Raw genomic sequence first — 14,677 nt, 5'->3', positions numbered from 1 at the left:
CTAGGGTAAATAACACGGGCAAAACATAGACAGATGTGACTCTTCTCCACAACCCTGTCCAACCACCAGTCACAGCAGAGATCAGGCCTTGGCTATTTATTTTTCCTATTGGCAAGTGAGAGATCGATAATCCAATTGCAAATACTTCATTTTCAGTCAGAGGCTCTTGTTGATTTTACTTTGGAAAGTGCTTAGGAGTATATTGAGTTTCCTCCTATGTGTATGTACATTCCACCCAGCCCTCTGAACCCGTGAGCTTTGGGAACACCAGGTGCCCTGTGCCCATCAACATCTTCTTAGGAGGCAACCCCCACCAGAGATACAGCCTGGCCGCTGCTATGATGGAGGACCAGAAAAAGTTGGCATCCTTCTGAGTAAAATAACATTGCCATGTATTTCACTTGCCAGGATCACAGATCCATTTAGAGATGAGTGATTAATCCTAAAGGTAATCAACTCAGAAAGAACTTCGCATTTCCAGGCTTGTCAGACCAGTTCAACCACCAGCTCCACTGTAAAAGTGCTAAGAAGCCCAGAGACTTGTGGGAGGAATTGTCAGAGCTCATTCTCCAGTTCCCATGAAGTGAAACATTTTAGAGAAACACCCAAAGTTTCACCTTTAAATCTAAAATGAGAGTGCTACTGATGAAAATACTTCCTATTATTTGCTTCTTTGTACCAATTTGGGGGAATGTATTCAAAGCAAGGCTGTGTATAAAGACTAGAGTAGGTCTGGCCCTGTTTCTATTTATAGGATCAGTTTAACTCGTTATCTTTGTGATTTTTTTTCTTTTTGTAAGAGCTTCCAAGAGAGCTAGCTGCACATTGTTTTAGGCCATACCAAAGGCTAGTCTCTAATTACAATAGGTGTTTGTAGCTCCCTACTTGGAATCCCAATTCACTCACTCCAAAGACGACCCATCTAAGTAACTCCTAATTTTGTTTTCTATTTCAGCCTTGTTCAAGCTAGGCTCATTTCTGAACTCGTTTCCTTTGTTCATCCTCTACTTAATGGAATAAATAGGGCAGTCTGCAGCAGAGCTCCTGTGAGAGATGTCTCATGTATGATCTTACCTTGCTCCTTGGTGAGGCTGGGCTGACAAACAGAGAGGGAAAACAGGCAGGTCTGTGGTAGTCTGAAATCCTGAGAAACCTTTAGAGTAGATTGTGAACTCCCTGACAGTAGGTGCTGGTTTTGTTTTTTGTTTGTTTCTTTGGTTTTTTGGTTTTGCCTTTCTTTACATCCACTCTGCTTAGCGCAGTGTCTAGCAAATAAGAATCATTTAATAAATGCTTGGTGACTTGAGAAATTCCCATGCCTTCCCTCCCACTCCTAGAAAATCATTTCGTCTCTCAGTGTCCCTGACAGTTCTCTGGATTTCAGAGCTGTTGCCTCTCTGTACTGACAAAGGGAAGTTTCTGCACCTAGACTTCCTTATATCAATGAAATAACAGGTCTGGACCAAAAGAGGGTGTGTCTCACCCAGAGGGCCATGGAGAAACACCAGGCAGGTGTGAGTAGGCTGCAACACCTTGGAAACAAGAAACTGGGAAGAACTGTAGTCGTGGAAGAAATAGGAGTGAAAAAAGATAAGCTAAAGGTTATAAAATGAAAAAGGAATGGCCATTGGACAACCCGTGTACTCTAATTTTGTCCTCAAAACACTAAAAGCAAAGGCTTGCAGCATATTGGGCAGGCCTCCCATAGCAAACGTACAAGAGAATTTGGACAAGAGCCCCCTACAATGGGAAGGCATGGATGGGCTATGAGGAACTTTCGAGTCAATGAGATCCAAGACCCCTTGGAATATATTAGCACTTGTAGCTCCGTGCACATGCCTTGCAAACCCTAGGTGCATAATAAGTGTTTGCTCACTTGAATGACATTCAGTCTTGTACCACATAGTCCATCCTCTGATAGTCTGGCAGCGAGAGAATGGGGTTTCTTTTCCTAGACTTGTTTGGCAAGGCTATTCTAGCCTTCCTCATTAGCGTCTACGCAGGAAGTGCTTAGCATGGAGGCACTTTAGAGCTTAAAGTTTTAAGGGAAGGAATTCTCTAAAGTTAGAAGAGAAATTGTCCATTTGATCAACCTGTCCCAGCGTAGGGTTCTTTTACGACTTTTAATATACATCTCTCAGAGGTGGATTCGAGAGAAAGTATGGGAGAGAAGAGGTATTAGACTGATTACCAAACTGAAGGTCCACAGAACCTTTGTGCTGACCTCATCATTGTATGCCTGTGAAACCTGGACAGTCTACCAGCGCCATGTCAGAAAACTGAATTGCTTCCATTTGAAGTGTCTTAGGAAGATTCTGAAGATCACCTGGCAGGAAAAGGTAACAGACATGGAGGTCCTTATTCGAATTAAACTGCCAAGCATTCAAACTCTGCTTCAGAGAACGCAACTCTAATGGACTGGCCACATTGTTCGAATGGAAAACATATACCTGCCAAAAAGACTATTTTATGAAGAACTCACACAGAGCAAATGTTCACATGGTGGTCAGAAGAAGCAATACAAGGACTCTCAAGGTCTCTCTCAAGAACTTTGGAATTGTGTGGCATGGGAGACATTGGCACAGGACCATTCAGCATGGCATTCCCACATCAGAGAAGGTACTGTGCTCAAAGGAAATGCAGGATGTGCAAATTTAGAATATCCATCCCAAATGTTCACATGGACTGAGCTGTGGTGGAGCATTCTAAGCTTGTATTGGTCTGATCAGCCATAGTCAGACACACTGAAACTTGACTCTAGCATAGCGATGTCGTTTTGGTCCTTTCAAGAACAAAGGACAACAACCATCACCCGGCAAGGTGATAAAGCACTGTGTGCTATCATCAAGCACTCTGTAGATACTTGGATATCCAGACTTTGAAACAAGCCACTTCCAAGCCTCAGTTTCTTTATCTTTAAAATGGGCATGAGAATACCTGATCTGAAACAAACCACGTGGCCACTGATTGGGTGATGGCTAAGTAATTGTGGCATATGTACATAAAAGAATCCCATTGCATGCAAAGACATTTGGGAAGATTTGTATGAAGTGATACAATGTGAGAAACGTGGTATCAGAAAAGCAGACACACTGACTCCACCAATATAAATAGTAATAGTAGAAATCAAGAAAAAATACATAAGAGACAAAGTCAGAAGATGACACAAAAAGCAAAAAAAAAGGCCTCTTCTTGTGAAGGATAGTGGTGTTCAAAAGATGCCTTTGTTGGTTTGTTTGTTTCAGGGAGAAGGCTGAGATGATTAAAAGCATGACACAATTCCCCAAATGCCATCTAAATTGGTCTTTTCCTCCTACCCAGGTGTAAGCAAAATTCAGTGTCCATTTATCAGATCTGTCCAAGATCCACATACTGATGGACAAGCCCTGGAGCAGGAGTTCTTAACCTTTTCTTGCATCATGGATGCCTTTGTCAGCCTGGTAAAACCTATGGATCCATCATCAAAACAATATTTTTAAATGAATAAAATGAAATACATAGAATTGCAAAAGAAACAAATGATACTAAAATAGAATTATCAAAAAAAAATTTAAACAAGCCCGTGGACCCCAGGTTAAAAATACCTTCTCTGTACAATGTCCCTCCATCTGTATATTATAGTCTATATATCACAAGTGTCAAATCTATGGCCCTTAGACCACATGTAACCCACAACTCTCCCACGTATATCTCTAACCAGATCAAAATGTAATTAGGAAATTTTTTTATGACTCACCATTTCCTTTATTTTTACAAAATAGTGAATAATCATACCCTGCCTGGAAAAAAAACAACCAGTGGTTTAGGGTTTAAACAAGTCCTTCTGTCCTAAAGCATCTATTTTGAAGACTTGGGACTAGTAGCTGTAGCCCCGGGATCTTTGGGTTTGGACCCAGAAGGCTTGGGGTCAGTAGGCTTAGCAACCTTGAAATCACTGGGCTTTGTGGCCTTAGAATCAGCTTTGGCTGCCTTAGGATCAGACTTGGCAACCTTGGGGTCAGACTTGGTGTCCTTACCATCAGATCTGGTAGCCTTGGGATCAGACTTACTGACCTTGGCAGCAGACTTGGTGATCATGGAGTCAGTGGGCTTGGAAGATTTTGAGTTAGTTGTTCTGGCAACCTTAGAGTGAGGCTTCATGATCCTAGGGCCTGGATATTTGGTGCTGACCCTAAGGCCTGGATGCTTGGTGGTCATCTTGTGGCCAGCATGCTGAGTACTGGCTTTCAGGATCTTGGACCTGAGGAGCTCGGCCTTGGAGGTCTTGGTGCTCAGGGCCTTGATGGCCTCTGCTTGGGTCTTGATGGCTTTGGCGTTGTTGGCCTGCATCTTCTTCAGCCCCTTCTTGTTCTGTTTCTTGGCAAAGCCCATGTTTCTCCGAAACTTGGGATTAACCCCTTCCAGAGACTAGTATCTCTCTGACTTAGGTTCTTGATGTCATTTCTGTGCCACTTTCATGATTGGTTGTGGGTGGTATGATACTTAGCCATTTTTACACCACAGCCTGCACTAACAGGCCCTCCACTGATTGGAAGAGGCCCAGAAAATGTTTTTGAACACAACAAAATATAACTAATGTTAATTTGTATGCACAGGAATCCTTACATACCATTTAATGGCTCCCTTTTCTATTTGAGTTTGACATTCCTGGTCTATATATAGGCATTCTTCATTTCTTTGCTTTTTCCACGTGGCAGTTAGGCCAAACCATTTTGAGTGATTATGGATCTCGTTATAGGAGTTCTTCAATGGTCTGAGGCCTGGTGAAATGAGCATATAATCTACAAACAGCAGCATCTAGAGGGATCTGCTATAAATAGAGGATTTTTCTTCCATTTGGACTCCATATTGGTTATCCTCCATGATGGTGGCCATCATCTTTAGTGAGTAAATTTCTCCCAATTTTATATCTCATTAGACATTATTAATCAGAACACCATTAAATAAAATTATTTCTGCTATAACATATCCATTGGAGATAACGTATTGGGGAGAACTTTAAAACTCTCCTTTACTCTACCAAATCAAATTCTTTTTGTAAATTGTAATCACAGCAGGGACTTGTGCTCTTTACCTTTCAAGCCATTGGTGTATCTGTCAATATGTGATCAGTTGAAAAGTATCTTTTGCAAAAGCCTCCTTGTTCCCTTCTTATCTATTCACCAAGGATGTCTTTAAGATATATGTACTTTACCCTCATTTAAAAAATTATAGAAGTTAGAAAATAGGTATATGAATCAGCAGTTATTAATATCTGTTTGATCACCTTTTGGGAGTAGTTACAACATTCTTGGATTTTTCCCAGTTACTTTGTTTCAAATATGACTGAACGACCAAATCTCAGAACTGAAATGGACATCAAAAGCTACCAAGTACAACTGTCACCCTAGCTAAAAGAATCTCCTCCACTCTTTGACCCTGAGATTCCACTATTAAGCATATGGCACAGTGAGGTCATTGATAAAAATAAAAGCTCCCTATTTGTGAAATATTTTACTACCACAGCACTTTCTGCGGTAGTAAAAAATTAGAAACAAAGGAGATGCCCAGTGACTGTGGAATGACTAAACAAATCATGTCACATGAATGCAAATAAACTTCATTTACTGTTCTTTAAGGTATGATCAATGTAATGATCACCAAGAAGCGCAGGACGATTTATATGAATTGATGCAGAGTGAATAAGCAGAGCCAAGAATACAACATGTGTAATGACTACAACAATGTAGTGGAAAGAGCACCCACAAAATAATTGAAAATGAAAGTTGCAAAATTACAAAGAACAAGCAAAGCCCCAAAAGAAGAGTTAGGAAAAGATATCTTCCTCCACTCCTTTGCAGATGTGTGGGTGTTGGGGTGGAAGAGTTCACAGGTGTGGAATATCACATGTATTTTTAGATTTATATATATAAATTGTTTTTCTTCTTCTTCCTCTTTTCCTTTTAAAAAATATACTTCCTCTGTGGATGGTTCTCTGGAAGGAGGATGGGAGAATGGCAGAGGACAACAAGAAGAAATTTAGATTATATAAAAGAAAAAGATAGCAATAAAAATTTATCTATTAAAAAGCAAAAATAATCTCTCATCTAACATTCTCAATTTCTGATCATGCAGTGTTTGCATGTAGATTTCAAGTGAAAGGGAATCCATTACCTCCCAAAGCAGCCCATTCTGTCTCTAGAAACCTCCGATTTTTTTCTTAGGAACTGATCAGTTAAGACCTTCAAAACTGCATCAGCTCCAGCTCATATTTCTGTACATATTTGGTCTAATGCAGCTGACTTTTTTAGTGAAGTTTCTATTTCCTCATACAGCCGATAAGAGGCTATGATATTCAATTCAAATGTGGTGAACTGTCCTTGACGGGGGAAAGAGTTTTGTTACAGAAATCTTGACAGACCTTTTCCAGGTTTCATCTGTGTGTTGTCCTTCATCCAGTTTCATCTTTAAATGCTCCCAGCAGGATACGGCTTAATTGGGTCTCACGAAGCTTTCTGTAAACCTATTTTTCCTTCTATTGCTTCTCACTGTTTTTTGAGGCAATCAGACTCATAAGCTGTAAAATGGTACAAATGAGTTTGTAGTCTAATCCACGTCACCCTCAGCTGCTGTATTTGTCTCCTTGGCAAGATCAAGACTTTGTTGGATGAACCAATTTCTAGACTCTTTTGCCCTTTTGCCTTCTTGTGGTTTTACATCAGTTAAACCTGTGAAGGAAAAGGTGATTGTCCATACACCAGTAAGGAAGCATCTTGGTACAGAGAGCTAACCTTGGAGACAGGAAAACCTAGATTTAAGTGCAGTCTCTGGCGCATATTGTCTGTGTAACCTTAGGCAAGTTATCTAATTTCTCACAGACCTCAACAACTGTCCAAGACTATACATAGGAAAGAAGGTGCCTGCAATGATAGAGCTAGTTTCTCCATTCAAGAGTTCCTTATTCCAATGAAATACTAGGTCTAGTTCCTATCCTTGTCGATATCTGTTCCTTTAGCTATTTCCCCTTTTTTTAACATTAGTAATTTGTTAAACAGGCCAAGTTAGAATTCTTATTATATTCTGTGATAGAACAATATCTACCAGGGTTCTTCCCTTCCCTTTCTGGCCTGAATTGTTGTTGTTGTTTATCCTTCATGTTTAAAGAGGACCAATGACATCGCAGAGTAATATCCTGACTTGTGCATGAATTGGATTTAAGTGAGGCACCATTGCACGAAGTCATCAGTCTCACTCTTTCTTCCAGAATCATCAAAGTCCAATGTCAGGGCAAAAGTCAAGGACTCCTTAAAAGCTGACCCTAGGACATGATGAGCTCCTGCCTCCCTTGATACAGCTTTCTGGTCACCCAAAGCCATAAAAAGTCCCAATGGAGTCAGGATCCCTTCAACTTGATGGATGTTTGAGGACCACCCAAGTCACCATACCTTGCCCTCTTGACCAGACCTTCCAAATGGAGACAAAGCGAGCTCCCATCTAAAGAAGTGCTGCTGAGTCCTTGCATATACTTGCAAGGTTAGGGCTAATTAAACCTCCTCATTTCATCCCAAAATAGTACCTGAATTCTCAAAGCGCTAGGATCAGAGTGCCCACCTCCACCACATACCATTACTCTTTATTGTTCTTTGTCCTACTAATTTGGTATTCATTTTGACCTCTGTTCTAAAAAGCCTGCCTACACACTGAGATCTGATTAGAAAATGAATCCTACATTGATGACAGTAATTTCCAATCTTTTTAAGCTGCTTGTTTGGGCGTGGGACAGGGGAGAGCAGGGTAAAGAGGAAGATAGAACTTGTGATTTCATCAGTGCAGGAACACCCAGAATGGAGACTCCCAGCACCAGCTTAGATTGAGAATATGTAATATATAACCTTAGAGGGCTGCCTGAAATACCGAGAGGTTAAGAAACACATCCATGGTAACCCAACCAATATGTATTGGAGGCGGTACTTTCGGACTACAAGGCCCACCCAGAATCAAACAGGCTATGTTACCTCTAATCTATTATGAGAGAGGCCCCTTGTCTTGGGTGGTATTGTTAGGCATTCACCATGTCTGGTGCCTCCAGACTCATTTTCATGAAAGAGACATGAGTTTGCTCTGCAGTCTGCAAGTTTGGGGTCCATTTAATCATTCTTAGCCATATTTTCCAATATATTTTTCACTTTCTTGTGCCATATTCCCACCTTTGCACTATCAACAAGTAGTCAGTCAGCAGGTGTTTATGATGTGCTTACTACGTGCCAAGCACTGTGCCAAGCCCTGGGGATACAAAGAAAAGGCAAAAAACAATTCTTGCCCTTGAGGAATTTACATTCTTAGGTGGGGGCGGGGTGGCAAGAGACAACATATAAATAAATATGTACACACAAGCTAGAGACTGAGTAGCTCTAAGGTCATCTCAGAGGGATGGCACTCACCTCTGGGGGACAGAGGGCACAAGAGAGGCCTTCTTTAGATGGTAGAGCTTAAGCTGACTGAGTCTTAAAGGAAGCCAGAAGGCAGAAGAGAAGAGGGAGAATAGTCCTGGCATGGAAGTGAGTGGTGGAGTATGGTTGGCATATAATTATAAGCAAGGAGAAGAGCATTTGTTTGTTTAGTTTGGAGGGTCTTATCAAATTTTTCGTAGAATTTCTTCATCTTTTTTCATCCTCTGCAGCAGATGTTGGCATCTAAGCTGTAATAATCATCATGATGGTTATTTGGTGAGATTACCGAGTATATACCAATTATAAAATGATATTTCTTGTAACTTCATCTGTGTGTTGTCCTTCATCCAGTTTCATCTTTAAATGCTCTCAGCAGGATATGGCTTAATTGAGTCTCACAAGAAGCTTTCTGTAAACTGTTTTTCTGTTGCTTCTCACTGTTTTTTGAGGCAATCAGACTCACAAGCTTCCACCGGCCTCCCCTGTGAAATGGTACAAATGAGTTTGTGGTCTAATCCATATTACCCTTGGGTAATGGGAACCTCTGGTCACATGACTAAACCAACCCCCCCAAACTAAGAGGAAACAGAGGGAGTGCTGCATTTGGAGTCAGAGGATCTGGGTTTAACATGGTAGAGTGGAAGGAGGATTGGACTTAGGATTGGTGAATCTGGCTTAAAATCCCTGCTCTGCTCCTACTACTCAAGTGACTGGATAAGTCACAGAGAGGTTACTTCATTGGTAAAATAAGAAGGTTGGATGAGATGCCTCTCAAGTCCCTTCCACTTCTAAATCTTTGATTTTATCAACTCCTACATTTGCTTCTCAGAAGATAACCCTTGATCTAGCCTTCCATTTATCAGCAAACTTCCACGTACCTCCTGAATTCATTTGTAGGAAGAATCACAGTAGCGATATGTTCAGCTCCCGTAGTAGTAGGTAAACTCATGAATCATTGGACAAGGATCTCATATTTACAGTAGCAGCAACTCAATTAAATGTTCCAGAGAGTCTAAAAACTTTGCACATCTTAGTGCCTTCTGTCTCACCTGAGTCATTGCCAAAGCAGAAGTGGATCAGACTTCAACCCATCAATCAACCAATAAGCATTTATTAAACACTGAGTCTTTACCAGACACTGTGCAGCCTCTGTCTCCAAGAAGCTCCCAGTCCATCAAGATTGACAGCATGGATGCATATAAATCCATGCAAAATAGATACAAAATAAATCCGAGGTTGTCGTGGCCAAAGAGCTCCTTGTGAGGCGACCACCTTATTGGCAATGGTCCTCTCCATCCTTTGCCAGCCTGGACCTGGGAAGGCAGACTCAGCATGTTGCCTGGATTGTAATATAAATGATAGCTAGCACTTATATAGCACTTTGCAAATGTTATCTCATTTGATTTCCACAACAACCCTGAGAGGTAGATGCTATTATGATTCCCCTTTTACAGATGAGGAAATTGAGGGGGAGGGAGAAGAAGTTAAGTGACTTGCCCAGGGTCACATAGCTACTAAGCATCTGAAGCTAGATTTGAACTCAGGTCTTCCTGACTCTAGCTCCAGTATTTTAACCACTACACCTCGCTACTGCTCAATAGACTGTACTCCTACGCTTTCTAGTTTGGTAGAATCTCTCAGAGCCTGTGCTCTATTGGCAGATCATTGGAGAACCCAGGATCCCTTTCATTACACAATAAACCATCAGAATAAGGCTCAAGAGACTTGGACACAAATGTGAGGAATAATCATTATGAATGAATGAATGAATGAACGAACGAACGAATAATAAAGCACTTACTAATTATCTACTATGTTCCAGGTACTGCTCTAAGCGCTGGGGGTACAGATACATTCAACCATGAGTATCCCTTTCTTCAAAGAGTTAATTGAGGAACACATAAGGGAGAGCTTTGGGGGAAAAGGAAAGGTAGGGCACCTTCAGAATGGCATGGTTTGGTAATGACCAGACCTAAAGTGTAGGCTTAGTTCTGGTCAAGAAACAGTGGAAAACTCACCTGGCAGAGCTCCAAGTACCTGTGGCAGAATCCAGAGTTTGGGTGGGAGGGCCATGAGGAGGACGGTCAGAGTGTAGGCAGTATGATTTAGAAACAGCCATGGGCAAACACTACCATGTGATCCAGAGTTGGGAGCAGCTCTCCTACAAATGAAAATGTGCTTGGACTAATTCTATAAGCCAACTCCCCTGCCCATCTCTCAAAAAGGAATGGTGCATGATGAGGCATCCATTTTTACTTCCACTTATAGAAATAAAATTATATAATCTGGAACAGTACCTTTTCTGAATGTCCAATTTAGGGAACTTTGATGCCAAATTTGATTCTATTCAACAAACATTTTTAGGTGCTGACTTTGTGCAAAATACTATGATCCTCACTGAGGACAGAACTATTAAAAATTATGCAATCTCTAGCCTTATGGAGCTTACGTTCTGTTGGAAAAAGTGAAGGAAGGAAGGGCATGAATGTAGATCAGCTATACACAAATAGGTGGTGTGGTGAGGACAAGAGAGAGATCCAAAGTGCTCTGGGAAAGTGAGAGGAAAGCAAATTCATGAAAATACTGGGCATCTCTGGTGTCCGCCATATTGGTACGATGGAAAGAGCACTGGCCCTAGAACGAGAGGACCTGAGTTCAAATCCTTCTCTTTATGTGATGTTGGGCTAGTCACGTTAATCTCTCTGGGACTTAGCTTCTTTCCAACTGTAGATCAATGGCCCTAGATGAAACTATTGGATTTAAAAGCTTTAAGATTTCTTTTTCTCCTTCTTTCTTGACTCCTCAGGTCCTATAGTATCCCTGGTACCTCAAGGGTATGGATTTTAACTTGTAAGTTCTGGAATTATGGCTCAGGGGCCATTTCTTGATGGATCATGAAGCCTTCTACCTACATCAGTGTTAGTATGCTTTCTAATTTCTACTGGTGAGATTGTTGTTGTTCAGTCATGTCCAAGATTTCATGACCTCATTTTGAGGTTTTCTTGGCAAAGATACTAGAGTGCTTTGCCATTTCCTTCTCTAGCTCATTTTGCAGATGAGGAAACTGAGGCAAACAAGGTTAAGTGACTTGTCCAGGGTCACATGGCTAGAACATGTCTAAAGCCAGATTTGAACTCAGGTCTTCCTGCCCCGAGACCCAGTGCTCTATCCGCTGCATCATCTGGCTGTCCTTTTCTGGTGATTTCAGTTATTTTTCTTCAACTTCCTTTTGCATTGGATGGGGGATGGATGGGACTGAGTTAATAGCTTTCAATTCATCATCTTTGCCCATGTCAAAATGGGCGAAAGGAAGATTAATGCCTTTTAAACAACTTTTATTTGTAAATCTAGGTTTGCTCCTTAGTGGGAGAGTGGCTAGACCCCAGGGAATGGGTAATCTTATGTATACATCCAAAGGAATACAGTTTATAAAGACATCTGGGGAGGCAGGAGGTTAGCAGCTCCCAGACAACTCATACTACATTAGCACATTCCATGATTTCAGAGAACAGAGTAGATTTCATTTCAGCATCCATGCAGTGAGAGCTAGCCTATTTTGGGAAGTTATTATTCGTCAATCAATTAAGTCAGGAGCTTACTTAATACCAAAAAAAAAATAATTTGCTTGGCCTCCTGCTTCAGTTAGAGTGAATTATGCTGTGATAAATGGGCAGCAAAAACTTCACCTTGAAATGTGGGCTGCTGTGAAGAGTGTGTATCTCCATCTGCTTTGTGAGGTGAGCATATGTAGTCATGGTTATTAGAGTGAGAAACAAGGATAAGAGGCCAGTACTGGGCTCTTGTGAAACTCACGAGCTTTTTCCTTTCCTTCTTTTGTAGATTTCTCCTCTTATTTTCGATGGAGGTTTTTAACAATTTGTTTTAAGGAAATGTGGCTTTCATTATAATAGTGCTAATTCGGTACCATGGAGAGAGCAATGGATTTGGGAGACAGAAATCCTGGGTTCAAATCCTATTTCTGCCACTTTCTACCTGTCTGACCTTGGGCAAACCTCCCACTATCTTCATCTGCAAAATGAGAGGAGGATTAGCTGACCTCTGTGATCTCTTCAAGCTCTAATTCTATGATCTTATGACAATGCTGCAAAAATATAACACCCAACGAATCCCTAAAGAGACATGACCGAGTAACCTAAATCATACACCAGAAATTTAAACAGACAAGTCATAATGTGACAAACAGAGACCTCAAAATACCCTTCACCATTCAACGAACTGTTACAGATAAAACTACTGCCCATAATCACCCAGATCTCACATTGACCCACAAAAACCTAAGAACGATGTTTTTCATAGATCTGTCCCATTGAACGCTCATAACCTCTAAACCCCATGGAATGAACAGCTCTTAAAATAGAGAAACAGAGGAAAAAAAAGAAAATCATGGAACAGGAAGAAGGCTGTATCGATGCCATCATCCTTTCTGCTATTGGAATGATCCCAAGGATGCTTTCAGTAATTCTACCAAAGATAAGCCTGCATCCTACTTTTATCCAATTACATAAATCAATCATTCTATCCCCCTCCTCAACAACCCACTGAACAATAAACATACAAGAATAATGGCAGGATAAATACTTGTCCCAGGACCATTTCAATCTGAGTTTCATTAAATATAAAGAATGAAATACTAATACTAGCAATAATAACTAATGTATACATAGTGGTGTAAGATTCTCAAAGTACTTTTAAAACTATTATTTCATTTGATCCTCATAAAAACCTTGTGAGCAAGGACTATACTATAATAGTAATTAAGGTGGGACTTTTTGCTTTTCTTCTCTTAAGTGCCTTTAATGATTCTGGCCTTTGTTTGAATGGGGCAGATAAAGTGGGATCTTTTTGTCTTGGAGTATTTCTCGGCACTGAGACAATTGGGAGTCATTGACTTGCGTATGATGTGATCCTGGGTGAGGTCCAAGCCCTCAGGGCTCCAAACTGGATATAATTAAGGAGAGCTTGGCATTTGATTTTTGGGGCACACTCATGGAAGGAGTGTTGAGACTCTGGGCAAGCTGCAAACTGCTCCCCAGCTTTGCAACCCAGTTGTTGGTACTAGTAACTATGAATTGTGATTTGAATCAGACATGGTCTGTCCATTGATATTTGTAATTTCTGTTTGTATTTGCTCTGAAGTTCAGGGTACTGATTTTTTCCCCTGAACCAAGCAAATGATATTTGTATGTTTGATTAAACTGAGATTGTTAACCCCTTAAAGTTACTTCCCTTAGTAAAGCAGATCAAAGAACCTGTGTTGGCAGCTTTCTGTGTGCTGGTTGTTGGTGGATCTTATACCCCTACAGCAGCTGCTAGCAAGATTGTTACTACATATACCTATTATCTCCATTCTACATATTAGAAAATTGAGATTTAAGAAAATCAAGCTATTTGCCCAGTCAGATATCTAGTAAAAGTAGAATGAAGCTATGTTTCTATCTTGGCCTCTGGGAACCCTGAAACCTTGGACACCTCTCAGTTTTGGCTATCATCATAATGGCAAGGGTGCACAGAGATTCACTGAAAATAACTTCGAAAGTGGCTAAAATGCCCATGCCCTTTGACCTAGAGATTCCACTGCTAGGCATAGACCTCAAGGAGGCCATAGATAAAAAGAAAGTTTCCATATATACCAAAATATTTATAGCAACGTTCTTTGCGGCAGCAAAGAGTTGGAAACAAAATAGAGGTCCATCATTTGAGGAATGAATAACCAAGCTGTGGTACATAAGTATAATGGACTATCACCATGCTATAAGAAATGAGGAATATGATTAATAATACAGAGAAGCATGGGAAGCCTTAAGTGAACTGATGCAGAGGGAAGTAAGTAGAATCAGGAATACAATAGACCCAAAGACTATAATGCAAAAATGTCACAGGGCAAGCCTAGCCCCAAAGAAGAGACATGAGAAGACAGTCCCACCCCACTTCTTTGCAGAAGTCAGCGTCCCATGGGTAGGGAACATTGCATTTTGTGTCAGATTTTTTTCAATGTATTGATCAGTTTTGCCAAATTTTCTTCTGTTTCTTTTTTTAAGTATTTTGTTATACATTTATCAAATAGCTTATCTTCTCAAGGAGGGAAGAGGAGAAGGAAGGAGGAAGAGAACTTGGAACTCAAATTTTTTCATGTAATTGGAAAAAACATTTAATTTGGGGGAAAAAATACTTTGCTATAAGGGATGGTTTCCTTGGAGGGGTAGGTGAAGGGGAAGAGATACAGAGGA

The sequence above is a fragment of the Trichosurus vulpecula genome, chromosome 5, assembly GCF_011100635.1.
Source record: "Trichosurus vulpecula isolate mTriVul1 chromosome 5, mTriVul1.pri, whole genome shotgun sequence".
Classification (NCBI taxonomy): domain Eukaryota; kingdom Metazoa; phylum Chordata; class Mammalia; order Diprotodontia; family Phalangeridae; genus Trichosurus; species Trichosurus vulpecula.
The sequence above is the reverse complement of the archived record's forward strand: the minus strand, read 5'-3'. Positions refer to the sequence as shown.